At 38.6% G+C, this 16308-nt stretch overlaps 1 protein-coding gene across 11 annotated transcripts in view; it reads right to left on the bottom strand.

The window, feature by feature from the left end:
- The window catches only part of r3hdm1 (R3H domain containing 1), a 134424-nt gene that overhangs the window by 105618 nt on the left and 12498 nt on the right, over positions 1-16308 (bottom strand). For 10 of the 11 annotated variants that reach the window (XM_080199340.1, XM_080199341.1, XM_080199338.1 and 7 more), the window contains exons 2-3: positions 6085-6283; positions 4758-4948 (exon numbers count right to left, since the gene is read on the bottom strand). The gene's annotated coding sequence lies outside the window, so the exon portion shown is untranslated. The remainder of the gene's footprint in view (positions 1-4757; positions 4949-6084; positions 6284-16308) is intronic. The other variant, XM_080199339.1, reaches the window with a different exon arrangement.

Below are 16308 nucleotides of genomic sequence, written 5' to 3'. Positions count from 1 at the left end.
CGTTCATCATGCGTTAAAATAACAGCATTTTTCAACAAACTGTTCAGATTCAAACACTTCTGATAAGAGTTACATTCTAGGTGTGGCAGCTGCAATATGATGCTTCCGGGAAGCAACAGAACACAGAAGTGTATTGGATTTTACGTATTAGGATTTTCCAAGGCATTTGATAAGATGTCACACCAATGGAATTCTGTTAACAGGATCAAAGAAGATGGTATTGAAGGGGCATTGGCCACATGTAAAAAATGTTTACTAAAAGGAAAAAACAAACAAAATTGTAGACGGTAAATACTTTTCAAACTAGTCCACTGTAAACTACACCTCTTCACACAATATGGATATATACTTGGATAGAAAGGGCACAGCAATAAATTTACAAATCTCACAATATTATGCAATGTTGTTAAACAACAGCTAGGGAATTCAGGAAGATACAGATGAGCTAATAAGTTGAACAGTTGATGCCGGATGGAATTTAATCTTGAGAAATGTGAAGTGATGAACTTTGGGAGGAAGAGTAACGAGAAGCCATATAGCAAATGGAAAAAATTTTCGAAATAATAAAAGTAGAGAGACATAGGGTGGAGAAAAATAAATCCTGAAACAGAACAAAGCTGGAAAAAGTGTTTTGGCACGCAGGTTTTATAAATAACAGTATAGAAGACATAAAATAATGTAAAATCTATGCAAATTATATTATTGGTAACTTTACATTTGTTAACATACTCAGCTTTTGGTATGCTGTTACAGGAAAAAAGTTGAGAGCATAGAGAGAGTACAGAAAGATTTAGAGATAAAATCAAGGATGAGGGGTATTATGTGCGAAGGGACGTAGTGGCTTTTATTTCCACTAACACGATAAAAATTAAGATAGGATATGGAAAAGATGCATTAAATTATTGAGGTCCACAGCCAATGGCACCTTAAATTTTACTTTCAGCCTGAATTGACTTATCATACAACTCAGGAATGATCCCACATTTGATCCTGATTGGTGTGAATTAGCCAATGACAATCATGGCTGCAGGGGAGCGCTACAATTGGTGCAGCACCCCTAAAATATCAGACAGTTTCTGATCATGAGAAGTATTAGGAGGACAGAATAAGATTTTTTTGATCACTGCCTGCTGACATGGCTTACATACACACTAGTTAGGCAATGGGACTCAAACCCAGTATAATTTCCAGCACCTTCCTAACTAGAAGGGAGAGCGTGTTGGGTAAGAAGAGATTACAAAAAGGAAAAGAGATATTAGCTGACAAATCAGTTATTTGATTTAAGCTTTCTTTAACATAAGTGGGTCTTTATATATGTGAGCCACTGCTGCTCATTTGGCTGGATGGCTGCATTAGTGATGCAGAGCGACGCCAACTGCATGGGTTTATTTCTCTTACTGGCTGAAGTTATTAATGAAAGCCCTGCCTTCCCAACCATGCCCAAGGTGTGGTGATCCGCAAGTTACATCAAAGAGAACAGCCTGCGATCATCTGGGACGATAGAATCTTTACGTTTCTACCTTCACCGCATGAAAAGAAGAATCAAGTACACAGGAACAAAATGGGCGAAAAACAGATGCTCACTCATCTGCAGAAATTAACTGAGGAAGTAATTTCTGCAAATTAGCAATTTTAAGGCTAAATACAATTAATGGATTTCCAGAAGTTATTTGATAGACAACTGTAGTTAAAGAGGATTGTTGAATTTAAGATCTTGGGTGACATCATGGGTCAAATTAGGGAGGTTTTGGTCATCGTGCTGATATTTACAAGATTATTACCCCACAGAATTTAAAGAGAATAGCAAGAAAGAAATTCACTGCTGTATCATACAAATGGCATGAGAAAGAAAAGTTTCAACACAGAAACTTTTGCTCCCCACAGAAACATCGATGTTGAGTATTCAGTTATTGAACTCATGGACCTTGGGGAGGCTAGCACAATACTCCAGTATTCGCATGCAAAGAGCCAAGTATTAATACACACCAGCAACTAATAAACTAGTTGGTTCTGTTAATTCTCAATTTCCTAGCATACCCATTTGCAACATCAGCCATGACCCAAGAGAAACTCAACTATGCTAGCAATAATGTTCTCCAGAGCCCAAGCTGAAACACGATCTACAGAACGGAAAGAAACCACAATCTAGCTTAGAGCTGACAACCAAAGAATGCACATGCTCACACACAAGTGGTGTTAACTGTCCTTGTACTGCCCCTGCAGATCTTTAGTCAGACAGAAGTTAGTCAAACAAAACCCAACATGGGGAACTGAAGGTGCAGGGGTGTTAAAGAGAGGGGTTCTATCCTGACTATGGATAATTGTTCTTAAACATCTTGATCCTCAATTCTAAAGAATATTAAGTTATTATCTTTCTCTTTGAAAAAGGAGCAAAGCTGTTTCTGTTCCTGCGTACAAAAGTACTGCAGCAAAAATTCTTAAATGGCCATGAAGAGTTTTGAGATGTCCTGAGGATGTGAAAGATCTGATAAGTGTCATCAATCCCACTTCTCAGACAGATATCCAAATATGGTAAATGTTTTACATTTATCAGAAAAATTCACAGCATGGTAAATGATTTGCCATGTAGTCATTGACAGTTAAATCATTTAGCGTTATGCACATTTATTGTTACCTGCTTCTACATGCTCAACAATTCTTTCTGCGTGAAGGAGCGAAAAGAAGCAGGGAATTTTGCAAACTGTCCTGTAACTGCTGCTATTTGTGCTGTGAAAAGTATTGTTTGAGAGATGGCATTTCTAGTTATAACTTTTTGGAGGAATTAAAGAGATAGCTAATAGAGGAACAGGACAATATGCCCGGGAACCCTTCGTAAGTTATACAAACTAAACAATTACAGAAGTATAAACCAAAGACTATCAGCATGGTTGTGAATGGTCATGTCTGACCGATCCAGATAATTTTCTTGACGTCGTGAGCATCTGAATCGGGGAGTGGCTATAGATGTCAAACATATAAAGTTCCAGAAGGCATTTGATAAGGTTTTGTTGAAGAGATTATAAATTTTAAAAAATGCATGGAGTCGTTAACCCTGTGACATTGGTATGTAATTATGGGTGATATGAGAAACAAAGGGAATATTCTGTTAGTGGGTGAAATCGACAAGTGGTGTTCTCCAGAGTATCTTCACTGGGCTGTCAGCTTTTCACCATATATATTCATGATCCAGATGGGGAAAAAAAATTGTGTATCCAAGTATGTAGATGATTTAAACAACATAATGTTGCATAGATGCATGCTGAAAACTACAAAGGGCAAAAAAAAGAGTGAATGAGCAAGCAAAATTACAGCACAGATTTTAATCTGGAGAAGATGGTGGTATTTTCTCAATGGGGGTGGGGGGGGCAAGAACAAGTACTGATTTAAAAGCAAAAGCATTTAGGTGATAGTAATTTGTGTACGCTAAAAACTGGGGTATGAGATTAATGGATTTTCCTTTATTCATTTATGACATGTGGCTGTCACTGGCAAGGCCAGCATTTATTGTCCATCCCTAACTATCCTTGATAAGTAGGTGGTGAGCCACCTTCCTAAAAGCTGCAGTTCATGTGGGGCAGGTTTACCCACAGTACTGAGGGAGGAAGTTGCAGAATTTTGACTAAGCGGCAATGAAGCAACGATATATTTCCAAGTGAAGATGATGATCGGTTTGGACAGGAACTTGCAGATGGAGGTATTTCCATGTGCTTGCTCCTTTTGTTCTTCTGAGTGGTAGAGACCGCTGCTGAAGGAGCCATCATCTCAAAGGGGTCGGAATACAAAAATGAAGAATTGATGCTTCTGTTAGGCAGAACTTTAATAGGCCTAAACTGGTGGTGGTGATGCCTTCACTTTTGAGCTCCAAACTGTAGGAAAGATACACTGGCCTTAGCGAGGGTACAGCTGATTCACCAGAAAGATACGAGGCCTTAAATGATCAAATTTCAGAAATTGCTTGCATAAACTTCAGAAGTGAAGGATGATCTAATCTAAAATGGTAATGAAATTTGCTAGGGCAGGTGCAAGTGAACTATTTCCTTTGCTGGAAAATCTAGAACAAGGATGATAATCTTAAAATTAGAGCTAATTTATTTAAGACTGACATCAGGAAGCATGTTTCTCCCAGAGAATAGAGAAAATTTACAAATCTTACAAAGGCTGTGGGTGCTAGTCAATTAAAACTTTCAAGTCTAAGACTTGATAGGTATTTGTAGGGCAAGGGTAGAAGAGATATCAAACAAAGACAGAGAAATAAGTTAAGATACAGATCATCTAACCAAATAGTCGAACAGCCAATTGGGACTGAATGGCCTATTCTTCCCTATACATAATTGCGAATTAAATTTGCCATACATCTATAATTGAATTTACAAGGTGCTCAAGCTGTTACACTACCACAAACACTAACAAGGAACTAATTCAATGCTATACATACAACTTTTTTCTAAAAGCTCAAAATATATTGGTTAACATTCTAGTTTGAAGTCAACAGAATTAAAATGCCAATTACCACAGGAGAAACAAATATTCATTATGGCTATATTTGCACATGGAGAAAAAGAATAAAATGCAGAAGTCTGTTGACTTGATAGAATGATTTGCTACTGTAATACTAACTTTGTTATAGCTCATTTCCCTCTCTCTTTAATTTGATTTTCCTTCCACGGTGCCCTTTTCGTCCCTCGCATTATTTCCATGATCATCATAGATGACCACTTTGTGACACACAAGATCTACACCGGTTGATTCCATCTTACCATGCCCTCAGGACTTCTAAAGAGCAAATGTGACATCCACATTGTGGGATGTTGCTGTGCACAAATCAGCAAGTATGATGAATGGCCGGTTAATCTGTTTTTGGTGATGTTTGAGGAGGGAGAAACGTTGGCCAGGATACCAGGAGAATTCCCTGCTCTTTCAATAGTGCAATGCGATCTTTTATGTCCACCTGAACAGAGAGACAATAGCTTAAATCTGGAAATTATCATATGAGCTATCATGTGGGTGAACATGTACACCACCACTCCATAGCATAACATATCAGCACACAAATTATTGCATCATTTGTTTTGAGCCAGACATAAGTGGTACTCAACTGAGACCCACTTAAAAATAGCATGAAATATTGGAAATAGTTGAAACCAAACGTGGAAAAAAAACGTGGGAATAAAAATACACTACTCAGTCAAATGTGCACTGCAATACCAGAAACAAGACAAAGTCTTGGGTTTATTGCACAGAGCACCCATCACAAAAGTAGGACTGTGCATAAGAGGTTATATACAGCTTTAATGAGACCCCATTCAAGATTGTGTCAGTTTTAGTTTTCCCCTCAGCAAGGTGGAAAACAGGCCAGAGATGATCCCTGACTTGAGTACTAAAAATGGAGTCAGCTTTGATGTCTTGAGTTTGTATGTGTTAGAGACATTGAGACTCAAAATAACTGAATTAGATCTCCTCAAGGCAAAGATAACAAAAAAAACACAAGAATATGCAAGGTGATGGGAAAGGCAGAACACAGAATGACCAACATGAATTAAGGAGATTGGAGTTATGTTAATTAAACACACTTTTCCTATACCTAAGAAACGATTAAAGTGTGCAACAGGATTCCACCGACTGATTCTTTTAAAGTAACAGATGAACTTGTGGAAAAAGTGGTGATTACAGCATATTCAATGTAACAGTAAAGCATACTATATATTAATGACTGAGTCTGATTCCTACTGGATCCCACAAGGGCTCAGAGAAATTTTTGATACAGGACTCGAACTGGCAACGGGTCTGCTTTTTTACTTTTTGCAGGTGGTGTCAGAAGGTGTCAGATTATGAAGGCAAAACCGGCCAAGGACAGGAATGAGCATGTTAGGCCCAGTTGTCTTTCTTCAATCCCAACATACAAAACAGACAATGTAGCGAGCATTATAATCCATTCAAATGGTATTTAGTTGCTATTTTAGTAATCGTCTTAACTTTTGATTTATCCTAATACTTTAAAATTCACTTTTAGGAATTCAGGTCTTTGGGGTTCTGCATTAATACAATAATTTATATTTTGAATCACAGTTGAGGCTCTGGATTTACCTTCAGCTCTTGACAGTGATGTCTCTGTGGCAATGAGGTAATAAACCAAACCAAGGTTCCTCCTTAGTGCTGCTGATTAGGATGTCAACTGTACTGAACCTGCTGGAAGCTGACAAGAGGAGTCCCATGTCCTTATCACCAGTGTGGAGTCCTGGTCTGAATACTCCTTCCACTGATGAGGTAAATCATTCCCAAACACCTGCAAAAAGAAAAATATTAAAAGCAACAATTCAAAAAGTATCTTATCACCTCAGAATGTTCAATAGAAAATATTAAACTTGGATCCCTTCAGACTTTCCAATGCAATCAAAGCCACCCACAATGTTCCTTCCAGAATCAGCGTCTCTTTTCAATGCCCACACATGCAGTTAAATGAAGCCTACATACGCTGACGTACCACAGTATTTGCTCATTGAGATCAAAACGATGCTTCAACTTAAAATCAATGAATCCCTGAATAGGAACAAGGAACAATAAGCAAGTCAATAATAAAGAGAGGATGGATGGAGTCTGATTTGCACTTCAGTGTGCAATAAATTTTTAACTTCAAAAGATTTTCCATCTGGGAACAGCTGATATGTTTTTCCTTGCGTCCTTAAAAGAAAGGTTAAGCATATGTGTGGATTCTCAAAACATTACATTATGTAGATGAAATTCATGAATCAAACTTATGATAGCCTGGAAGATGTACGAGCCACCTCTCCAAATGAAACCATTCTTCAAAATCCTCAATTTGTACTGGAATTGAACATTATACTTTATACCGTTCTTAGGATAACATTTATACACAACCCCTTCACTCCTTGTTCATCTGGCATTTTTCATAATAGGGACAATGATGGGCCGGTAGTATTCAAAAAGTCATTGTCATATGCATCTTGACATTCAACAGTTTAAAAAGCATAGAAATTGCCTGACAAGTAAAGGCATAGAATTGTACGGGACAGGTCAGAAGTGGTTAAGTTCTACGCTAATTCTTTTGAAGTTAGCAATAATAAAATATTAGGCAAACATTTGTTTCGAAACAATAACTGTCAAAGGTTACCTCCAGTTTACACATGGTAACCTTCACTAAGTTACAAACAACTGTAAAAAAAAATGCAAACTACCAATTATCAGCTAATTTGTTGCATGGCTCTACCGTTATTGTTTAAATGCAAAAAGCTCTCCACTAAAGCACACAGAGGCCTATTTTTCACCAGACCATTATACAAACATTGGAAAAGGCATAGGTCAGCGCAGTTGGCTAGAGAGTGGTTATAATTCCCGTTGCGGCTGAGATAGATTTAGGACCTGCCTCTTTGCTCTAATCAAGAGTGGAAAACAATGGCAAACCATCACGAACAAATATTACCAAGGAAAACGGGCGAGTATGAAGCATCAGCAAAGGAGCTGCCTTCATGGCATGAGTGATGTTTAAAACCTTTGTAACCACAATTTAAGTAGGAGCACTACTCTCGCTTCATACTAATACTTCAATCATTAGAATTGTTCATTGTCATCTTTCCAATCAAAGTCTTTGTAAGTCCTTCTGCCAAAAAAGATTGTGCCTTCAATGTTAATTATGTTTATGCCTATGTTTTATCTGATAATACCTGATTCTCAAGATTTGATATGAGGTACCTATTAATCTGCCAGTTTGCAAATGTAGAATATTTGAAGATCTGCTTTGGAGCTGCAGTTGAAGGCTCTGTTCACAAGGTGACACTGTGGAGCACTTCATTTTTCCAGCTGAAATCTTAAATTCTATTATGGGTGGTGAGAAAACAGATGAGATCCTCAGTTTTATTACGTTCAGTTGTTAATTTATATTTTAACTGCATATGTCGTAATTTTTGTCCCTCAAGGCAATATTTTCCCCCCGTGCTATTGATCTTAGTTACATCATCCATACAGAATCCTACCCCTTTGTTTTGCAGCATGCTATCTCCTGTTGCTGCTTGCTGGCGGCACGATCTTATAGTCTCGTTGCTTTCAACAGAGTTTCTAGTTTAACACACGCCTTGCCAGTGGGAGACCTGCGGTGGGGGTGCACCATTGTTAGGATCATAAGATCCCACTGGTTTAAGTGGCAGCCAGATTTCGGTGGATGTATAGGTCAGGAGGTGCAAGATGAAGGAATCTTATAAAAGGCCACCCAAAACAGCATATGGTTGTTTAGGAAAAAAGACAGATTGGAAATAAAACTAAAAAAATCACAAAAACTGAAAAAAAAAGGAATATTCTTGCCTTGAAGGTTTGAAAGGTTCCTGGCATCTCCTGATCAAAACCACCAATTTGCAAATTGCACATCAACTAATATCACTTGAAATGGTTAAAAGTAATTGAAAGTATTGGATTCAGAGGAAAGAGTGCCAAAAATAAGGAACTGGGGTGAAACAGTGTATGTTTCAATCTCATGATACAGTGTATCAAACACTTATCCAACTGTTAATTTTAGCACATCAATAAATGATAACGATACATTATAGTTTGATTTCCTATGTTAAAACCAACTAATACATTTCAGATAAGGCTGGAAGATAAATCGGTTTGACAACTGTTTTTAATAAAGACCAAGATATTATACACTATAATGCTGCAAAATAGTAAATTACCCAGTAAAGCAATGTTTTCCCCAATAAACGTATTATTAAACTCTTTGTTCCCACCACCTCTCTCAACTTTCCAAACTTGACAAGGGTTTCTTTCCCTGCTCCATGACCAGGAATGGTAATAGATCCAGAGCAGAAGTCATAATTACTGTGGAAAGTTTTAAGATAGATTTTGGTCTTTTTTTTTGTAACTGGGTTAGATTTGCAAATTACTCTTGGGTACTACTTATTATATCGTAAAATACATACACAGAATAAATTACTGTGTCAAAAACCTATCTGGAATAAATGCCAGTTGATGCTGGTTCATGACAAGCTACATAAGCCAAAATAGCTAACAGAATTGCTTTGGAAAATAATTGTGAAACTGCAGTGAAGTATAATTACCAAATCAGAAAGTACTACTCTTAAAGCCCCAACATTTTTATTGATAAAATGGATTCCAGTGGTGTGTTCATAGAACACTGGAGGAGTGTAAGACTTTCATAGTATGTGGTCTACTACAGTAATATAAAGTACTTCACAACTGCTTATTTGAATTACCCACTAACAGAAATCTGAATTGTACAAAAGCTATGTCCCATCTGAAAATTCACTGCTGAATTTGAATTAATTCAGATTTCCAATTTAAATGGATTATTAATATTTATATTTGCTCTTCACTAAATAATATACAAATCAAATTTATAATCAGGCCAGCTGTAGCAGCCCTCCCCTATTAGTGTAGTCCATTGTTGAACTAAAGACGAGACATAGAGGAAAAACTCACGATCAAATGTGTGGATGACAACTGAGAAACGAAATGTTTATGGTCCAAAAATTTAACAACTGCTGCTTACTAGCAGCATTTTTGCAGCCAACGGAACCTCACAGGGTGATCCAATGTCCTCTTTGTAAAAAGGCAAATTCACTGGAGAATTTGGAACTGCCTATGAGGTTTACCATGAATTATAATGATGTGCACAAGCATTGCAAGTATTGGGAAATGGCAATAATGTCAAATATTAACTTCACTTATAATTAATAGATACTACATAAAGGAAGTATTCTTTATACTCTTTAGGCAGAAAGCTGAAGCCAGTTCTCAAAGTATGACATTGCAAGATGGAACAGTTGGTCTGATAGATAACAATTGTGTGGCTCATGTGAACTGCCTGCATCTAAATGTCAAAGAAGTCAGTATCATAGTGACTTCTTTGACAGTATCATAGTGACTTCTTTGACAGTATCATAGTGACTTCTTTGACAGTATCATAGTGACTTCTTTGACAGTATCATAGTGACTTCTTTGACAGTATCATAGTGACTTCTTTGACAGTATCATAGTGACTTCTTTGACAGTATCATAGTGACTTCTTTGACAGTATCATAGTGTCAAAGAAGTCTGTGTTCTTGCCAATGGATGCAGGTGAAACACACCAATTGTTGGTTATACCTGGCACAAAGGAATTTGGCTGTGAAATTAATTCATCCAAGATCTTATTTTAAGAGCTCTTCGGGGCTGCAAGTGAGATGCAACTATCTTTAGTGGCTTCTTAATCTCCACCAGATCAGAAATGGGGCTGTTGGCTGATGACTGAATACTGGTCAGCTCCATTCACAATTTCTCAGATGATGAAGCAGTCCACAACTACATACAGCAAAATCTTATAGGGATCCATAGGTGATCTTACAGAGGTCGATAAAATAATGAGGGGCATAGATCAGCTAGATCGTCAATATCTTTTCCCAAAGGTAGGGGAGTCTAAAACTCGAGGGCATCGGTTTAAGGTGAGAGGAGAGAGATACAAAAGTGCCCAGAGGGACAATTTTTTTTCCCCACACAGGAGGGTGGTGAGTATCTGGATCAAGCTGCCAAAGGTGGTGGTAGAGGCGGGTACAATTTTGTCTTTTAAAAAAGCATTTAGATAGTTACATGGGTAACATGGGTATTGAGGAATATGGGCCAAAGGCAGGCAATTGGGACTAGCTTAAGGGTTTAAAAACAAAGGGCAGCATGGACAAGGGCCTGTTTCCATGCTGTAAACTTCTATGACTCTGACTTCAATAACATCCAGTGTTAGTCTAATCACATTCCTGCATATGAATGCCAAGCAATGACCATCTCCAACAAGAGCAAATCTAAAAACATCTTCTTGCCCATTATACACTTTATAAATGTGCACAATAACAAATGAATTTCAATATAGACAAGTGGGAGGTGGTGCACTTAGGACTGGAAGAATCAGATGGCCACATATTCTTTGGGAAGTAAAAGTCTCAATGGGGATAGAGGAGCAAAGGGATCCAGGTATAGAAATTCACAAATCATTAACAGTAGCAATATAGAATAATACCATAAAAATGAAAAGAAGGTCATGGGGTTCATAACAAAAGGAATAGAATTGAAAAGCAGAGAGGTTACTTTAAACATACATTGAAAATTAGCGCATACAAGAATCCTGTACACAATTGATGTTTCCAGATTACAAACAGAATCTACAAGTATCCAGAAGATGCAAGTGCTTTACAAGGATGATATCAAAACAGATTTTACAACCATCAGCAACGACTGGACAGATTACAGCTTTTTTTTGTCTCGCAAATAAAAGGCCGATGGATGACCGAGGAGTTTCTAAAAGTATGAAAAATGTGATAGTATAGGAATATGAAAGACACTCCAATTTGTGACAGACTTCAAAACTAGAGAAAACAACAATAAACAAATCAGAAATGGAATTCAGGAGAAATTTCTTTACCTAGGGTGGTTTGAACGTGGAACTTGCGACCTATTTGGCCAGCTCTTCCTGCAGGGAAGAAGTTGGGTATTGTGCAGCAGGTGGCTTAGTTCATCCCCAAAACCACTCCACCGCCTAAAATGCACAAGTTAGTGGAATGGTCTCCACTTATCTGGATGGGTGCAGCTGAAACACTCATGAAGTTTGACACCATCTAAGGACAAAGCACTTCACTCGATCAGCAGCCCATCCACTAGCTTAAACATGAGGAGAGGCTGAATAAACTAGGCTCGTACTCATTAGAGTTTAGAAGAATGAGGGGAGATCTCATTGAGACATATAAGACGATGAATGGGATGGATAGGATAGAGGTGGAGAGACTCTTCCCGCTCAGAAAGGACAGTAGGACTAGGGGGCACAGCCTCAAGATAAAGGGGCGGCGGTTTAGAACGGAGTTGAGGAGGAACTTCTTCATTCAAAGGGTGATGAATCTCTGGAATTCTCTGCCCGTTGAAGTGGTGGAGGCTGCCTCGCTAAATATTTTTAAGACGCGGGTTGTGGGTTTTTGATAAGCGAGGGGATTAAGGGTTATGGGGAGAGGGCAGGAATGTGGAACTGAGACACGACAGATCAGCCATGATCTTATTGAATGGCGGGGCAGGCTCGAAGGGCTAGATGGCCTACTCCTGCTCCTATTTCTTATGTTCTTATGTACCATGAGCTACAGTGTGCAATACCAACAGGCAGCACTGCACCAATTACCAAGGTTTCTTCAACAGCATCTCTGAAACCCATGACCTCCACCAACCAGAAAGTTCTTGGAAATACAATCACCCCGTGGTTCCCTTCAAAGTTAAGCACCATCCCAATGTAGGCGTATAATCACTCGTCCTTGATCGTTGCTGGGTCAAAATCTTGAAACACTCTATCCTTCAGCTCTGTTGGAATATAGAACATAGATTGTAATGGATCCAAGAGGAAGGATCACTACCACCTTCCACAAGGAAACTAGGTGTGGTCAATAAACTTGGTACATGGAAGTAAAAATATTTAGTCACACGTATATGAGCTATATATTGCCAATGTCGTTCACTTAAATTCATGAAATTTTGTCAGTATTAGTCAAAGTTGATTAATTTACCTCAGTACAATTAGCATTCAAAATTAAATCTCAGAATGCCACAGGTCAGTTACAAACAAGCCAGTTGGAAGTGAATAGAAATTTTGAAAGTGGATGACTCAAAAAAAACTGGCATTACTAAAACAAAATCAGAACCAAATTCAAGGCATGGCCATTTGAAAAAAATTAAATCCAGAACGGAGCAACAGTCTCCAAACTTATGATAACCAATCATAGACTTACAATAGGAACAATACTAAATTGAGAGCTGATCAGAATTGTAGATTTGGCAGCGTGAATACCCTGTTTGAGGTCACAGTAGCTACTGGGGTAGAATGGTTATGGAGCAGAATGTATCACAGAGTGCAAACGTGGGAAATTTGAGGTGTCTTTCTACTTTGAGTAGTGTGCAACTGAGATTTACTTTCAGCTTGAGTTCAATTTGAAACCTTAAAAATAGTTAAAGAGACAAGCAAGTCAGTATTTAACAGAAATGCCTAGTGGCAGTTAACTGTCAATCAGCTGTAGGCGTATGCCTCAGGAGATGCTAATTACTGAGTAGGAAGCTATATCAGCTGTGGTAATTTGGGTGCAAGCCAAAAGAAGTGTTCAAAAGCAGACAGTAGCTGCTAACGCAGAGGGGTCACAGGTCAACGTACCTCCTAAACAGAGTTTAAAAGTTGGGAATTTGGTGCACAAGTCACAGAACCCTTAAAGTGCACAAGGAGGTCTGTCGAGTCAGCACTGACAATATTCCACCCAGGCCCTATCCCCGTAACTTCATGTATGTACCACCCTGCTAGTCTCCCTGACATTAAGGCTCAATTTAGTATGGCCAATCAACCTAACCTGCACATCTTTGGACTGTGGGAGGAAACCTACACAAACACAGAAGAATGTGAAAACTCCACAGAGTCACCTGAGGCTGAAATTGAACCCAGGTCCCTGATGCTGTGAGGCAGCAGTGCTAACCATTGTGCCACCATGTTGCCCCCTTACTTACTGAAAATTATTCGGAAAAAGAAAACTTACAAACTAAACATAGATATAAATAATATGTATTAAGATATGACAGAGCAGGTTGTGTCTGAATATGTCATCAACTACTTGTGACACCAATAAATAAACTTAAAGTTGTGGACAGTGAGACTATCCAGAATACAGTAGCTATCTCCATTCCCAATCACTCTGGCTCTTAACCAAAGCTGCGGTGAGATATTCAGCTGTTAAACATGGAGACAGACACAAATGCTAGGGACCAGTGTCTGGTCAGTTTGCTCCAGGCTTCAGTCACCTCAGGAAGGGCAGTACAGGTTTAGAAAAAGGTTAGCACCAACCAATTGCGTGCAAACTAAAGAAAAGGCCTGGAGAGACATAGAACAAAGTTTAGGAACTTATTCTATTCAACAGGCAAAACATACTTGTTAGCTGTTAAGGTAAAGTCAGTAGGACAGCCAGAATGTGGAGCATGGCATTTTGAAGCAGGAAACTGTCCAGAGGTGGGGAGGGGTAGTGATTCAATGTGATAGCTGCAGGAGTCAAAGGGGTCAGATTACATCTTTTCTAAGCATGATCAAGAATTACAAAGAACAATACAGCACAGCCTTAACCCTCCAAGCCTGCACTGCTCATGCTTCCAACTAGACTATTCGTTTGTAATTCCCCCCTGGAGTATGCTTCCTGTCTTGTGCAAGGGTGAAGGATACCTTGGAAGTAACTTGAATGGATATTGAAAAGAGATCAAGAGATCCAGTTGTTGACACCAATGTTAGGACGAGCAACATTGCAAAGAGTGTGCAAGAGGTAGAGTTTGGAGAGTAACAGGAACAAGGAACTCAATTAAAGAACAGGACCTCCAGGATTATTATTTCCAGATTATTAATTAAATCAAGTACTAATTGGCATAGTTTGAATCATTTCCTTCTTGGTGTGTATGTGTTGAAATATTTCCAATCTTTTTGTTGTTTAATGTAATCTGGTTAATATTTCTGGTTTAATACTTTAAGTCAACAGCAGGATCCTGTGAATCTGCCCAATAAATAGCTGCCACAGTTAAAATATTACGCTTGCTCTTAGATAAATCTAGCTTATTAATTTTAATGTATTATTAATTCTAATTTGGCATTCCACCTTGTTGGTTGTAGGGTATGTTGTTGCAGAAAATTATCCTGGACACGTTCTAAAATTTTAGATCTGGGTGAAGTTGACTTCAATATGAAGCACAGACTCTCCACAGTAAATGGGGCGCATCTGCTAATGGAAGCATAAAAAGTTCAGTGAGATCAGCTTATACTCCAAAAGCGATAAGAGAACTACTTGGGACAACTTAAATCTAAAAGAAAAATGTCTACAAAACATTGGAAAAAGCACAGATCTTGGTCAAATGACAAAAATACTGTCATGGTCCCAGCTGACACTATTATTGGACAAGTCAGATGAAAGAATGGAACCTGACATGATAATTTATTTATTAAGCAGATTCACATGATTCTGCTGTTGGCTTAAAAAATAAATAAGAAACATTAAATTACACTAGACAACAAAAAGGATGGAAAGATTTAAATAGACATCAAGAAAAAAAAGACTCAAACTCGTGCTATCCTTGTTATCCCAGTGATACCCTTACACACCCAATGCTCTCATGAGCCACCACCATTATTTCCACACGAAGGATAGAGCTGGTTTAGTTGCAAAGAGATTTCTTTTCCAGTAATTTCTGAACAGTCATTAAGTGTTTACACAATTGGTATCTCCTTTGAGATCCAAAAGGCTCACTAACTTTAGTGTAATGTGTACAAATTCCTTAAACTAGCTTCTTCAGCTGCCTGCCATAATTTTCAGCTGGAGAGAGTCTTTAAACCTGTCTTCACTCAATGATACTTCTTTTTGTGTACCAACAAATTAAACCAAATCGAATTAACTGAGGGGCAAATTAAAAGTGGCAGCTCCCCAAAAGGAGGGGGAACAGCCTGAACCAAAAAGCAAAGTACAAAAGGAAGCTTAAAACATCAAATCAAAACGTGATTGTCGGAGTCAATAATGCACCCCAGCCCCTATAGTGCCCAGTGGGCACAGAAGGCATCAACTGCTCCCTCCCCAGGGACACCTGGCCATGAATATAGCCGCAGTCGGGATGAACGAGCCTGTTGATTGTCCACTGCCTGGATCTATTGATGGCACACCTCACCACTCAACGGTATACCATATCAACTGAAACTTAAACTGCTTTTCTCGTCTTTCCCTGTCTATATGTGGATCTTTTCTCTGGTCCTGTTGCTAGGCAACAGTAGTTTTACTTTTTTTGTTTTTAACTTCCTTGAACCATGAACCCTATGATGACCTATCCCTTCACTTCAAGTGTAAATAAAACCCCACTAAAAATGCATGTATTCAAGCAGCACCCCAGGCTTGCTGGTTCCATCTCTCAAAACCCATGTTCACAAACAAAATTTTAAAAAAGTTAAACTTAAAGCTACATCTTATCCTCAACATCCACAAATACCTGACATAAAACCGTATCTTGTTCCGAACAATACAAAGAGCAGCAAAAGGTAACAAAATTGATACAGCAACAAAAAGGGATGAAGGCAGGCTCTGGCTACTCACACCCCCAGTTCATCCACCTCTGCAATATCGTGAGCAGTCTGGGACCATACCTTAGCAAGGTTATGCTGGCCCTGAAAGGCATCCACAGCAGGTTAACTAGAAGATTACCCACGAAATAGAAAGGGTCGAGAACTTCAAGTTTTTAGATGTCCGGGTCACCAACAGTCTGTCCTGGTTCCCCCCATGC

Source organism: Carcharhinus amblyrhynchos, chromosome 11, assembly GCF_965287045.1.
Source record: "Carcharhinus amblyrhynchos chromosome 11, sCarAmb.v2.hapA, whole genome shotgun sequence".
Taxonomy (NCBI): Eukaryota; Metazoa; Chordata; class Chondrichthyes; order Carcharhiniformes; family Carcharhinidae; genus Carcharhinus; species Carcharhinus amblyrhynchos.
The sequence above is the reverse complement of the archived record's forward strand: the minus strand, read 5'-3'. Positions and strand labels throughout refer to the sequence as shown.